The sequence below is a fragment of the Pipra filicauda genome, unplaced genomic scaffold, assembly GCF_003945595.2.
Source record: "Pipra filicauda isolate LSUMZ 115617 unplaced genomic scaffold, ASM394559v2 scaffold502_size411320_pilon, whole genome shotgun sequence".
NCBI lineage: Eukaryota > Metazoa > Chordata > Aves > Passeriformes > Pipridae > Pipra > Pipra filicauda.
The window spans coordinates 151,053-164,251 of record NW_024104646.1 but is presented as its reverse complement, the minus strand read 5'-3'; the positions used below and the strand labels follow the sequence as shown (position 1 = coordinate 164,251).

The following is a 13,199-nucleotide window of genomic DNA, read 5'->3' as shown; positions in this document are numbered from 1 at the left end:
CTATCTGTATTATATATGTAGTTATTTAACAGAACTTTGCAAGACTATTTTATCATCACACCACATAAAAGACACCAAAATCTTCAGGAAACAACTACCATCAACAGAGAACATTTAGAATCACAAAATTTACTCATCATGTGATGCCTTTTAAGACAACACAACATCCTGCTCTCTCGTCAAAAGTTACATTATCTTTTTGGTTTAGGCCGTATGCACACTAGTATAAGAAAAATAAGTAAGTACCATATCTTGAGTAGAAAAGGGAAGCTATCTTAACACATTGGAGCTGCTTAGATTGACAGGTTAGATTTTGTTAAAATTTGCTTTATAAAATAATTTTAACATATGGACTATATATCATGAAATTCAATCAATTACAATTATACTCAATTATACAATTATATTAATGAGAGGACACAAATTAAATGTTAAACCTGCTGTCCACTCACAAATATATATGCACACATTTTTTAAACAGTAAAAAAACCCACAAAGCAAAAATCCAAGGCCCAAGCTTATACTAAAATTTACCTTAAAGCATTATCCACCGACTCTTAGAATCAATGTAATACAAATTCACATCATATTAGCATTGCACAAATTCCCCTCTCTTCTGACTTCAAAGCGTTATGGACAAAAAAAAGCAAGAGAGGTGAAGTCTGAAGTTAAGATAGCAATTCTCCAGACACAACAGATTAGAAATATAATACACACTATTATGCATTGCTATGATCAATAATGTTATAAACTACAAGCCACTTTAGGTCAGCAGCTAGTTAGGTTCTGGCAAATTACTGTCAGTGGGTAAAGAAATGAATGAAGTATCTCTTAGAGACAGTTCTGCTTATTTCAAAAGAGCAAACACCAACACATATTTCTTAGTACTTTGTCAATCAAACAACAGGAAGGTTGTTTACCATCCCAGCCAGCATCTAAAACCTCCTTGCTCCTTGGACACCTACCACCCCCCCACCCCGTGGAGGGTGTTACTTGTTTCTGCCTTTACTTTTGTCCTTATCTGCCTGCCTTACTGCCTGCTCCTATCTACGCAAAAACATTATTTTTTTATTACCCTGAGCAAAGGACACACCAACCCACTTCTCTGTTAATTCACCAAACTTAGTTCCATCCTACCCAACTGCTTCTCTTCCAAGTCTTACAGAACTTCTCCATGGAGCCACAATAGATTTACTCTGCATGATCATTTGCTTCCTCGCCTTTGGATACTGGACGTCTTCTTTTAAAAGAACATTTAGTTTTACAGTCTAACAACATCAAGAGAATCTTCTTCCACACCTTATTCTAAAATTTTCCCAGAAAACACCCGTATAACTTCCACACTCCATAAAGTACTTCTGCTGCCTTTCAGTAGATTGATACAAGTTTAATTTAGCCTAAGTATGAAGATACAATCTTAGTTTCTAGTACAGCTACTGATAAATGTGTGCTGGCACTGTTTCATAAAATGTAACCACCTCAACACAGGCATTTCAATAAACCTTTGTTCTCCTTCTTGAGTCAATATGCATATGCAAACAGTAGTAGCAGTTTTGGAACTCTCCAGAACCTGAGGAGCCTACAGAAACCATCCAGAAACACATTTTGCTTATACCTCTCATGATTCACTAACAAAAAAATCTTCTCCAAAGTAATTTTACAGAATTTTCTGTCTCTTTGTGGTTGATTGCCTCTCTGATTCCAAACTGCCTTTAAAAAGTGTTACTTGAGATCTGACACTTCCCGGCTCTGAACTGAAAAGCAACACTGTTGGCTCTATTAACTTGCAATATTCCAATCTGTCCAACTCCTATCTCTAATAAATTTCTTCTGTTGTCTCACTTCTCATATCTTCATATAGAAAGAAGATCAGCTTTCTTCATTATCTCAAACCCTTTAAGATCCAAGACAGGTTCCCACAACAGTCTTCATAAGCAGAAATTTGTGATACAGCTAGTCTCTTAACCCAGTTACAAGTTTCCATAGTTTGCTTCTCTGAACAAAGTTGTGAACAGGTTTTTATCCTCTACATTAACTCTCACCCTGCACACCATCCCCTCTACCAACTCTACTCTTTCCTCACAGGGACTCCCAGAAGCCGGGAGGATGAAGCTATGATCTCCAGCAACAGGAAGGGGGCTCTCTTTTTCCATAGGTAGCTATTCAGGTGCCAAAAAGGTGAACAACCCAGGAACAAGTTCCATCAGGTTTGGCATCTAAGCCTGATCCATGGGTCAACAGCCAAGGTCACGAAAAGGAAGTAACACGTGACAGTAACTGCAGAATCCCATGAGGCTTCTGCATAGCAGCTGGACTGCATGTCTTACAAATTCAGTAATTTGTAATTTGTAATTCCATGGTCCAAACATGGAATGTTGCAGAGAAACTTTTATGGCTCATCTGGCCATTGCAATATTATCATTTGTTGCCCATCTACCTGGCCACTGTGATACTGCCAAAGGTGATCTTCAGCAGATCAGAGCTAACTACAGGAGCACACGGACAATGGTGAATGACGCCAGGTGTCAATATAATAAATAACAGAGCCCAAGTGCTGATCCAGGGGGAACACTTTGTTAGGGAAAACACATTCCATGGATCAACATCTGACTACGTGGCTGCAGGAGGGACTTCATCTCTTAAGACAGTTCTGAGAAACAGAAAGCTTGAGAAAGACAGGATCCATTTGACTGTGCAAATCACTGCTAACAGGCTTGCCTCATAATGAGGTCTTCAACCTAGGTTTGCCAGGGAAGTGGAGACTGAAGCCTAGAAAGGAAGAGAATGGCAGAAAGGGTAAATGCACAAGACAAGACACAATGAGGACCTTACAGTCCCCCTGAACAAGTGGCATAAGGAGAGACACACCTTAAGCAGCTCTATATGAATGCATTCAGCACAGGAAGCAAGCATGAGGGATTATAAAACTGAGCACATAATGATCTTACTGGGAGTACACAGTAGAGTGAGACAGTTCACACAACTGCTCAACTGCAGTTTAAGAAAGAAGAAGTGAGAAAGTTAAGGACAGTGCTCAGACTTTATACAAAGAACTTGAACAAATGGAGCCTTAGTGTGGAATGGGCTACAGGACAGTTGAAAATCTACCAGTCAGGATTCAACCAGGCAAACATCATGGTGAACATCTGTTACAGACTTTACAGACTGCCAGTCAAGGGTAAAGAAGAAAAAAGGCTGCACAATCACCAGCCTTAGCTCCCATAAAAAAATCAGTCACCAAGACATATGCTGGAAATGTAACATGGTAGTGCACCAGCAACACGGAAGATTCTCTGGTGTTTGGCGGACAAACCTGCCTGAGGGGGTGGACAAGCTCAGCAGAAGATGCACCCTGCTAGCTGCTACTCATCATTAAGGAAGAGTTAATCAGTGATGTGACAGTTAACAGTGGTCTTGGTCACAGCAACCATAGGATGGAATTTAAGATCCCAAGGGAAGTGAGGAACCTGAGTAGCTGAATGATTTCCCTGGGCTTAGCGGTCACTGATTTACGACCCTCCCCCAGGACAGGGGGACTGCAGTGGAACTAGAAGTAGGATGCTGTACTATCTTGTCTAAACCAGGGAAGCCTTAAATGGGCCAAGGGCCTATGGCAACATTTTTGCTGAGTTATCCTACTAACTATTTTATAAAGTCAGAGAAATTGCAAAGTGAAGAGCAATTACCACTGCTGAGTAATTTAAAAACCAATACTTTGTGAATTAATTCCAGTATGTTATTTTAAGTGTCTCTACAAGTTTACTTAGATTTAAAACATGATTATTAAATCCAAAGGAAGCCTTCACAACTTTAAAATAAAATTTTCTTAAAGAGAAGCTACCTTTCAGCTGCTCACAGAGCTTTATGATTTAAGTTTCCCCTAATGTTTTATCACAGTAAACTGCTCAGTGTCTGAAACATCCTAAAAGTCTGTCTGCATTAGAGAGTGTATGTTGCCATGTATAAACAGTACAGGCTGTAAAATTCATTGTAATGAATAAAACAGAGTAATAATTAAATGTATACATTCCATGGAAGCTTCCCAGATTGTGCACGTTATACACACTTAGAGGTACTCAAGGAACACACAAGGACTCTTTTCTCACTGCATGACCAGATAGTGCCATTCTTCATTCTACTCCTCAGCAGCAGGAGCAGTGTGGCTGTTTATTATGAAAGCCTCTTCCATTCAGAAACTAATAAATAGCCCAGTGGTCCCTGTCTCCACGGAAGCTATCGATATTCTACGAAAATCATGAGGTACACTTAGAAATTTTAATACAAGGTTGGTCTAGATTAATTTTGGACAGACGTAGCAATTGAACAATTATAAAATACAAATTGAGGTCAGACAGGTTTAGCTATACATTGGCTACTGTTTTTCCAAATGCTTTATCTCCATAATATTTCTTAGACGAAATAGTTATTTCAGCCTCAGAGTTGAATTCAACACCTTCTCAAACTGCCTGTCTCCTCCTTCCCTCCCCACATCCTCTAGGTGATCACAACTGAGACTGCAAGTATGTTTTCAACAAATTTGAATTACTCAAATTGTGTGTTAGGAGAATAGCCCAAAAAGGAATAAATATCATGTCATAAGTGCAAGCTGACATTTGAGTACTGCTTTCAAATGCACCACTTGGTGGGTCTGAAGATAGGAAGGGTAATTACTATACAGCTGGGAAGAGTAGTATATGCACAGGTTGTATTAAAAAGCTTTTGATAGGCTTGGTACACTCTACGTCATACTAATTTCTTGATTCTCCTAGTCTTGTATATGGCCATATTAACTCCAGTATTTGCATGTTCTTTTCAAATGCAAGTCCATTTCATAAAAGGAAATATATTTTCATTAACTTTTGAGTCTTTGTTCTTTCACAAGTAATCTTTTCTTTCCTTTCCCATTTCCATGTTTCTATTTCAGAAGTAATTCGATTCTCAGACTTTTTTTTTAAGTCTACTGTATTCGAGACATTTTACTAAAATTTAGTAATTTTTACTTTTGGCTTTTTTTAAAAAGCTTTTTACCTGTTCTTTAACTCAGTGCTAGAATAAAATAATACTACATCTCAAGGAGGGGCCTCACAAGACTTAGGCAAACTATAATAATGACAACTGTTGTAAGGGTCATATTGAGTACTTGCCTAGGCACCTGTAACAGGATAAATGGGAATTCATGTAACCACTGAGTTTAAAATAAGAAAAAAAAAAGGTGATGGAAAATCCTATTAAAAGCACTGTAATTCAGATTGTCATCACGTCAATGACCTCACAATAAGCCACCTAGAAAAACCTTTCACTTATACCTGCTCTCCCTTTCTCTGATCTGCAGCAGCTTTTTCCAGTTTAGGAAAGTATGAGCAGATGAACTGATAAAAGCTTTCAGCGAAAATACTTCTAAATAAATTCACTTTTGATTTGATATTTTTCTGAGCCATAATGACTGTTTTATTCATACTTCTGGATGCATACCAGAAATTGTAGATGAATGCTCCTCACACAGATAGAAAAAACTGAAATGGAAGAGGCAAATGCTTAACAATACTGCTCATCTTATTCATATTTACTGCTCATCTATTCATATTTACTTTCAGCATCTTAATGCTGAAAGGTTACCTTTTAGATGAGATCCTACTGTTCTCTCTAACTACGTTTTGGAGACTTGTTAAAGAACTTGGAAAATTCTGAGAGCAAATTAAGTTCTGCTTCTTCCCTTCTTTTCCAGCATATCCTGAATTAGGCACAGGGTAAGACTGCTGCACACCACTTTGAAGGACAGGGCACGCAGGTGTATTTTTACTACAATGAAACAAGACATAAGCTTTAAGCACTACAGCCTCTGGAGGCAGGGTATGAAGAAAAGGATCTTGAGACTCTGTAAAACATACCTTTGTTAACTCACCTAACAAAGTTAGCAGAAGTGTATGTTGAAATCTTCATAACTTCTGCATGTCCAAAAATTAACTTATCCCAGAAACTTTCATCACCCTCCAGTTTGTGGCTTACTATACCAGCAATCACATCGGAATTATGGTAGTTCAAGTTTTTTTACTGAAGTCCAAAACACTTGTTATTTAGCTTCTTAAGTAAAATCAGTCCTCACTCCTATTCCTATTTGAGACGCTGGTAAGTAACAAGCATCAGCAAGGAAGTTGTATGTATCTTCCTTGCTTTTTGAGTATATTCAATAATCTTAGCAGAGAAAACAATGCAAAGTTAAACAGAAAAAAATTGCACATTCTAAGTAGTGTAGAGTTTAGCCCATTAAGGCTGCTTTTTAAATCAAAACTAATATGAAAGTAGGTTCAGAGCTGCTGATTTCAATTCTTAGAAGGCTCTAAAATTTAATAAATGGTCTTTAAAATGTAATTAGGAAAATCCAAAGAACAGGATTACATTTAATGAGATTGGGCAGAGTACTGCCAGACACAGCATTAAAATGAAACTACCTTCTTTTATTTTTTGGTGTGATAATAGTTACCATTACTTCACTTAATTGTTAGATTTGATAAGAACTAAGAGTTCCTGTTTCTGCACTTGCCTCTGAACACAGGAACACTTACCTAGTTCTCACATAAACTCTATTCCCATTCTGAAGTCATATAACCCATATTTTGAGGTGGTATTTCTTAATCTATGAGGACTATTACATAAATTGTATGAGGAGTTTCAGAAACTAAAATCACATTGGGTTATGCACAAGTAAGGACAGAAAGACAGATCCTGCACACTGGTTTCTGCCCTAACTAGTGGGCTAACCTCCTTAATGACTAGCATCCTTTGCCCCATACACTTTTATTTATTTCATGCCAAGGTACAACACACAAACACACAGTTCTGAGCTAAAACTCACTGACATAACTGACAATACCATGAGAAGTAAAAATTTCCCTTCATATATATATATTACTTATATGTATATATATGAAAATATATAAGCAATTAAAAACATTAAGCTTGGTTCTTCCGCACCAGAGCAATGACTTACAAGATTTCCCCCTCTTGCCTTGGCAGTTTGCTCTCCTTTGCTTAACTAAAAAGTGATCCCTTCTGAAAACAACATGTAATTCAGAAAACTACTATATCTAAATGACAAACTTCAGTTCTCCGTCTCTCCATTCTATACATTTTCATTACTGCATTATTAAGTTTGGCCCAGTACAAGAGTACTTCTGAAGGAAGTTTTGTAGTTTGCACTGTCAGCTATGAGAACTTGGATTAAAACAATCATACCACAGACAAAATTCAGCTTCGTTAGGTTCATCAAGTATTAGGACAGCTTTTATTTTTTTTTTAACAAGTACCCCAGGCAGACAAAGCACCAGTCACAGTTTCTCTGAAAGAAAAATTGCTCTCTTCAAGTGCTTGGGTAAAGTTATGAAGAAGATTATTCTGGGAGGTACTGAAAAACATCTGAAAGAAAATGCAGTCATTGGTCACAGCCAGCATGGCTTCATGAGAGGAAAGTCCTGCTTGTCAAACTAGATTGCCTTTTATGACAAGGTAGCCCAACTAGTTGATCAAGGGAAGACAGTCGTAATCTTTTCGGATTTCAGTAAAGGTTTTGATACTTTCTCTCACAGGATCGTTCTGGGCAAAGTGTCCAGCACACAGCTGGATAAACACAGCATGTGGTGAGTGAGCCATTGGCTCATGGGTCAAGCACAGAGAGTAATAGTGAATGGGGTAACATCACACTGGTCACCTGTCACTAGTGGGGTTCCACAGGCTCCATCTTGGGCCCTGTGCTCTTCAACATCTTCATAAATGACTTGGATGCAGGACTGGAAGGGATACTAAGCAAGTCTGCAGATGACACAAAACTCAGAGGAGCTGTTGACTCCCTTGAAGGCAAGGAGGCCCTGCAGAGAGACCTTGACAAATTAGAGGACTGGGTAATCACAAACCATATGAAGTTCAACAAGGGCAAGTGCCAGATTCTGCAGCTGGAATGGGGCAGTCCCAGATGTTCGTATGGGCTGGGGAATGAGATGCTGGGAAGCAGTGCCATGGAAAGGGACGTGGAGGTCCTGGTCAACAGCAAGTTGAATATGAGTCAGCAGTGCCCTGGCAGCCAGGAGGGCCAACCATGTCCTGGGGAGCATCAGGTAAAGCATTGCCAGGCAGTCGAGGGAAGGGATTGTCCCACTATGCTCTGCACTGGTGTGGCCTCACCTTGAATATTGTGTGCAGTTTTGGGTGCCACAATATAAAAAAAGACATTAAGGCTCTAGAGAGCTTCCAAAGGAGGGCAACAAAGATGGTGAAGGGCCTTGAGGGGAAGCCGTATGAGGAGCACCTGAGTTCTCTAGGTCTGTTCAGGCTGGAAGAGATTGAGGGGAGACCTCACTACAGTTACAACTTCCTTGTGAGGGGAAGAGGAGGGGCAGACACTGATTTTTTCTCTGTGGTGACCAGAAACTGAGGGAACAGCCTGAAGTTGTGTCAGGGGAGGTTTAGTTTGGATATTAGAAAAAGGTTCTTTACCCAAAGGGTGGTTGAGCTCTAAAAGAGGTTGCCCAGGGAAGTGGTCACAGCACCGAGCCTTGAAGTGGCAGAGTTCAAGAAGGGCTTGGACAATATTCTCAGGCACATGGTGTGACTCTTGGGGATGGTCCTGTGCAGAGGTAAGGGTTGGACTCAATGAGCCTCGTGGGTACCTTGCAACTGGCATATTCTGTTATTCTGTGAATAGTGCTTCAATATTTATTGATAAATACTACTTATCATTAATACAGGGGCAAGAGTAGGAAGCAGTATTTTGTCTTACTTAAAAAGGCAAAAGTCATCTGCCTTTCTTACAAGTTATCCCTTTCATAGGAAAAGGACTTGGAGCTAGTGTTCAGTCATCTTTCAGTTTCTAATCATATTAACTTACAATCTTCTGAAGTATACACATTCATTTTACAGGTGCTGCTTGCAATCTGTTGCCCACCGTATCTGCCACTACAGAAGGCAATTGGTTTTCCTGGAAAATTGTTTTCTGCTCTGAACGGCATTTCTTTGTCTCCAAATAAGGACATGGTCTCCTGTCTCCAAGTGACAGGAAAATAAAATTATTTGCATCAGAAAGTCAAAACCCTTAGAAGACCTGTGTTTATTACTCAGTCATCACCAAGTTCCTTTGATACAACAGACCACTCTCAATTGATTTAGAAAAAACTTTATGAGCTTTCTGTAGCACTGAATCAAAACTTTGAAAAGTATTAAATAATTACATCCTTTTTTTTACTACACCTAGTCATCTTTATCCCACCATTAGGATACAAGCAGCAACTCCTGTACAACTTGTTAGAGGAGAATATTCTGTAAAGAAGACAGTTATTTTAATATTTTATAAGAGTGGAGCAGTGTGTTTAACAGAGAAAATTTAAGTGTTAACATCTCTAGCTGTTTCTTCTGCCTCTCCCTTCCTTCCACAGTTCAGCAGTTGTCCTCTCTGCCCCCCAGCCACAGATGGATTAATAATTTTACTCTTGACATATTGACATAATTCTCCAGGTCACAGAGTTTTTGCTATTGATGTGGTCTGTTTTGGTTTGGTTCTATTAATTTTTTAAAAAAATCTACTGTCACAACAATCTGGAAAGGATTGACCGTGGTATGAAATAAATGAAGCACTGAGATTAAAAAAAAAAACAAAACCCAATAAAATATACAAAACAATAAGGAAACACTCAATCACCTTTTTTTCATTTATAGAAGTGGCAAGAAAAAAAATAAACTATCTTGCTAGACAGAATACTCAAGACATGAAGCATGACAACAGAAGCAAAAATTAATATATATATTTATTCAAAGATTTTATTTTTCCGGTTTGTAATATCACTACAGAATATCTATTCCTAAAATTCATTATTTGATAGAATCTTGGCCAGATTCTCAGGTAAGAAGCAGTCAATTTTCCTTGCAGAAAAATTCTTGAGACTTAATTTAAGAAAATTTTGCATATGAGTGGAGTAAGGTGGGAGCTTCTATTGAATATGTTGTCTAACTTGAATCCATTTCTTGCTTACAGCACTAAAAAGAAAAGTATTCTTATAATAGAAAGTTCTAAACATTTAACTTAAAACACTCATTTTCTTTACCATATTGATTCAGTTCCCTAAGCAAACAGGAACCAACATACCAGAGATTCCAAAATGAAAGGGAGGAAATCCTCTATTTAGACTCCAATACAAATTCCAAACCATAGCTAAAAAAGATGCTTGTCCTTCTCTGCAAATCTCGACTCCAAGAACTAATGTAGTTGAGTAACTCACTTCTGCTGCCAATGAGACAGGAGGACCAAAACTTGAAATGAGACTACAGAACAACTTCAGTTTTAACTGGTTACTTTTCACTTAGGATAAAAATCTTTGTTTTCACCCTTTATGCTGTGCTTTCTTGTGGGGATTAAAAGAGTTATGAAATACAGTTTCCAAAAACTAATAGGTACATCAAAAGAACTAGTTGTAACATTAAGCAGTTAAAAGTATTAAGCAGAATACAAAGAGGGAGACTGACACTGGCCATACCTCAGAGGCAAAACAAAATGAGGAAATGTCGTGCCTCCCCCCCCAGTTGTGCACAATTTTAAAGAAAAGGGTGGCAGCCAACAGGGAAAAAAAATTTGTGGGTTAAATAAAGATTGCAATTGGCATCAACTCTGCATTCGGGTACTATAAAATCACAGCAAGAAAAATGAGGTTCAATAAGAAAGGAAGCATCTCCACACTCCAAAGTAATCGATGCCAATAAGAATGTGTCCTTGCAGACCTGTAAATACGAAGGCCCACATGACACCTCTTACTGTACCTTCCAGACATTGCCAAAATTAAAAGAAGATTTAATTTATAATGTAGTAGTGGCAAGATATTTTGAGAGATTTGTGTTATTTATAATTTAAAAGGCATAAGAAAGACACTTCAGAAGTGACTATGCTACTCTGTGGTAGGGGGAGAGAAAAACTCTTCCAAGTGACAGTTACCAGAACTTCATTTCTGTTCTCAAAAAATTCTTTCTTTGAACGGTGATCCAATCCCAGCTGCCACACAGGAACAATGCAATATGGAGTTGGTGTGAAAATCAGTGTTCTTCAGGCTCTTAAGCTTATTCTACTGCCTTTCTTTTTTCCAGACTCTTACATCAGAGCTAGCTATACATACCGACTGTTACTCAGGAAAGCGCTGGCAATAATTTGACCAGTTTGGACCCTTAGAGAAGAAAATTCAGGGAGAAGAACTCACAGTAAAAGAGAATTACATCCAGCTTGGAAAAATGCTCACGACTTCCTCATTTGATATCAATTTAAGTGTTTTGCAACATGAGGAAAATAATGCCCAAGAGTAAAACATAGGAACAACTGTCACTTTCAGAAGATCATGTGCCTGAAGCATGTTCTTGTTTCTTAATCATAACTTTAAGATGTACAAGAAGACTGAAAATTTGGGCTATTTTATCTAAAAAGTTTAGAATTGCTAGACAAAGACTTCTTTTCTACGTGAAGGCCTAGTCAGATGTTCACTAAATCATCATGGAAAAGTGAAGTCCACAGTGAATCTGTAGCAACACTGTTTTACTACTATGCAGTATCAGACATCTATGTATCAGACATCTAACCAGCATCTGGGAGAAAGTCTAGCAGTCAATTAACAAATGACGTTGGTCTGGCACACTTCCTGGGTTATCAGAATTGAAGAACATTTACCTTTCTGCACAGAAAAGCTGTTAGAGAAAAATGCAGTTATCAGAAAACACCAGTTCATTGAGCCAAAACAAAAAAATTTCAAAACATACCTACCCTGATGGGCTTTTGAGAAACTGAAGCTCAGGATTCTCTACTACATTATGTGTCTACTGCAAGCTAATGAAGCTGCAAGCCTTCAGAGCACTCCATGAAACCGATGCCTGACATTGTTTTACAAGTATGAGAAATTTCCGAAGAGAATCAGAGTTTCATGGGAATTTTCAGAAGGTTTCTTTTCAATTATAATTTCTATGTCACTCAAACAACCTGCCTATTCCCCACAAATGGCTCTGAAATTATGAACTGGAGAAAAGTCGTTCTTCTCTCCCAGTAGATCCAACTTCTTCATATTCAGAGACTGTTTGTTATTCAGAAACTATTTACTGGTTTCTATCATTAAAAAAAAAAAAGTTTGACTCAAATCCTGCAACTAGACTTCACTAATATAGGGTTCCTGAAATCAATCTACACTTCTCTTATCTGCTGAAGCTACAGAAGGAAAGGCATCTTGTGTCTAGTTGCCAAATAATAACACTATGAACCCTATAAATCTCAATGCCGCATTCTTCAAAATATTTATAAACACATCATTAACACAAATGCTGAAATCATATTATTAAAAAACATTTTAATAATCCTAGAAATACCACAATTTTACCATTAAATGAGTGGAACATACCTTTATACTAGCAGGTAATTTCTTAAATTTGTCATAAGTTCACTTTTAAGCACTTTATAATGTCTACACCATGTATTTGCATCTTTAATTTACAGTTTATTTTTACAAATACCTTGTTTTAAAAAATAAACAAATCCCCCAAACCCCTCTAACAATCATCATTTTTTAATCCATTTGGCTAGGCACATTAGACAAAATTTAGAGCTAGCAACATGTTAACAATAAACGGACTATCTCATCTATGTGAAAACTTCAAATAAAAATTATTAACTATGCCTGCTTTCTCTAAAAGATTTTCCGGTACTCAAGGTTAAAATTGCAAGTCCCTCAGATGCTCCAGTTAGGTTCAAAGAACTCTAAATTCAGATAAACTGTGATTTCAAATCAGTTCTTAAACATGCTCAGTGCTTAAAAGAAAATATGACATTGCTCAAGGTAGGCAGGCAGTGTATCTCAGCTTCCACGTCATGGACAAACAACCTGGAATCTGCATCATTAAGTGAACATCTGTTGAACCTGCATAATATACTGGAAAGAACAGACACAGGTTTCTAATTGTTTAACATCTGATTGAGGCTGAATTCCCTCATTTCCCATTGGAGATTGGAAAAGCAGAAGTATAGAAATGCAGACTTTATATACGAATTTTAGTCTCACATTAGGCACATTCATCAGATAAAAAACATCACATAAGAAGAGAACAAGAAAAAGTTAGACAGTCTCTGGTTTTTGCTTTCAGCATTTGTCACAATTCAAAGATTAAGAAGGTGTGTTTGGGTGGGTTTTTTCTTT

The 13,199-nt window shown here is 37.8% G+C and overlaps 1 protein-coding gene across 6 annotated transcripts in view; it reads right to left on the bottom strand.

Annotated features, from left to right (window-relative positions):
* Positions 1–13,199, bottom strand: part of LCORL (ligand dependent nuclear receptor corepressor like) — an 89,116-nt gene that overhangs the window by 62,821 nt on the left and 13,096 nt on the right. The gene's annotated exons all lie outside the window — the stretch shown is intronic.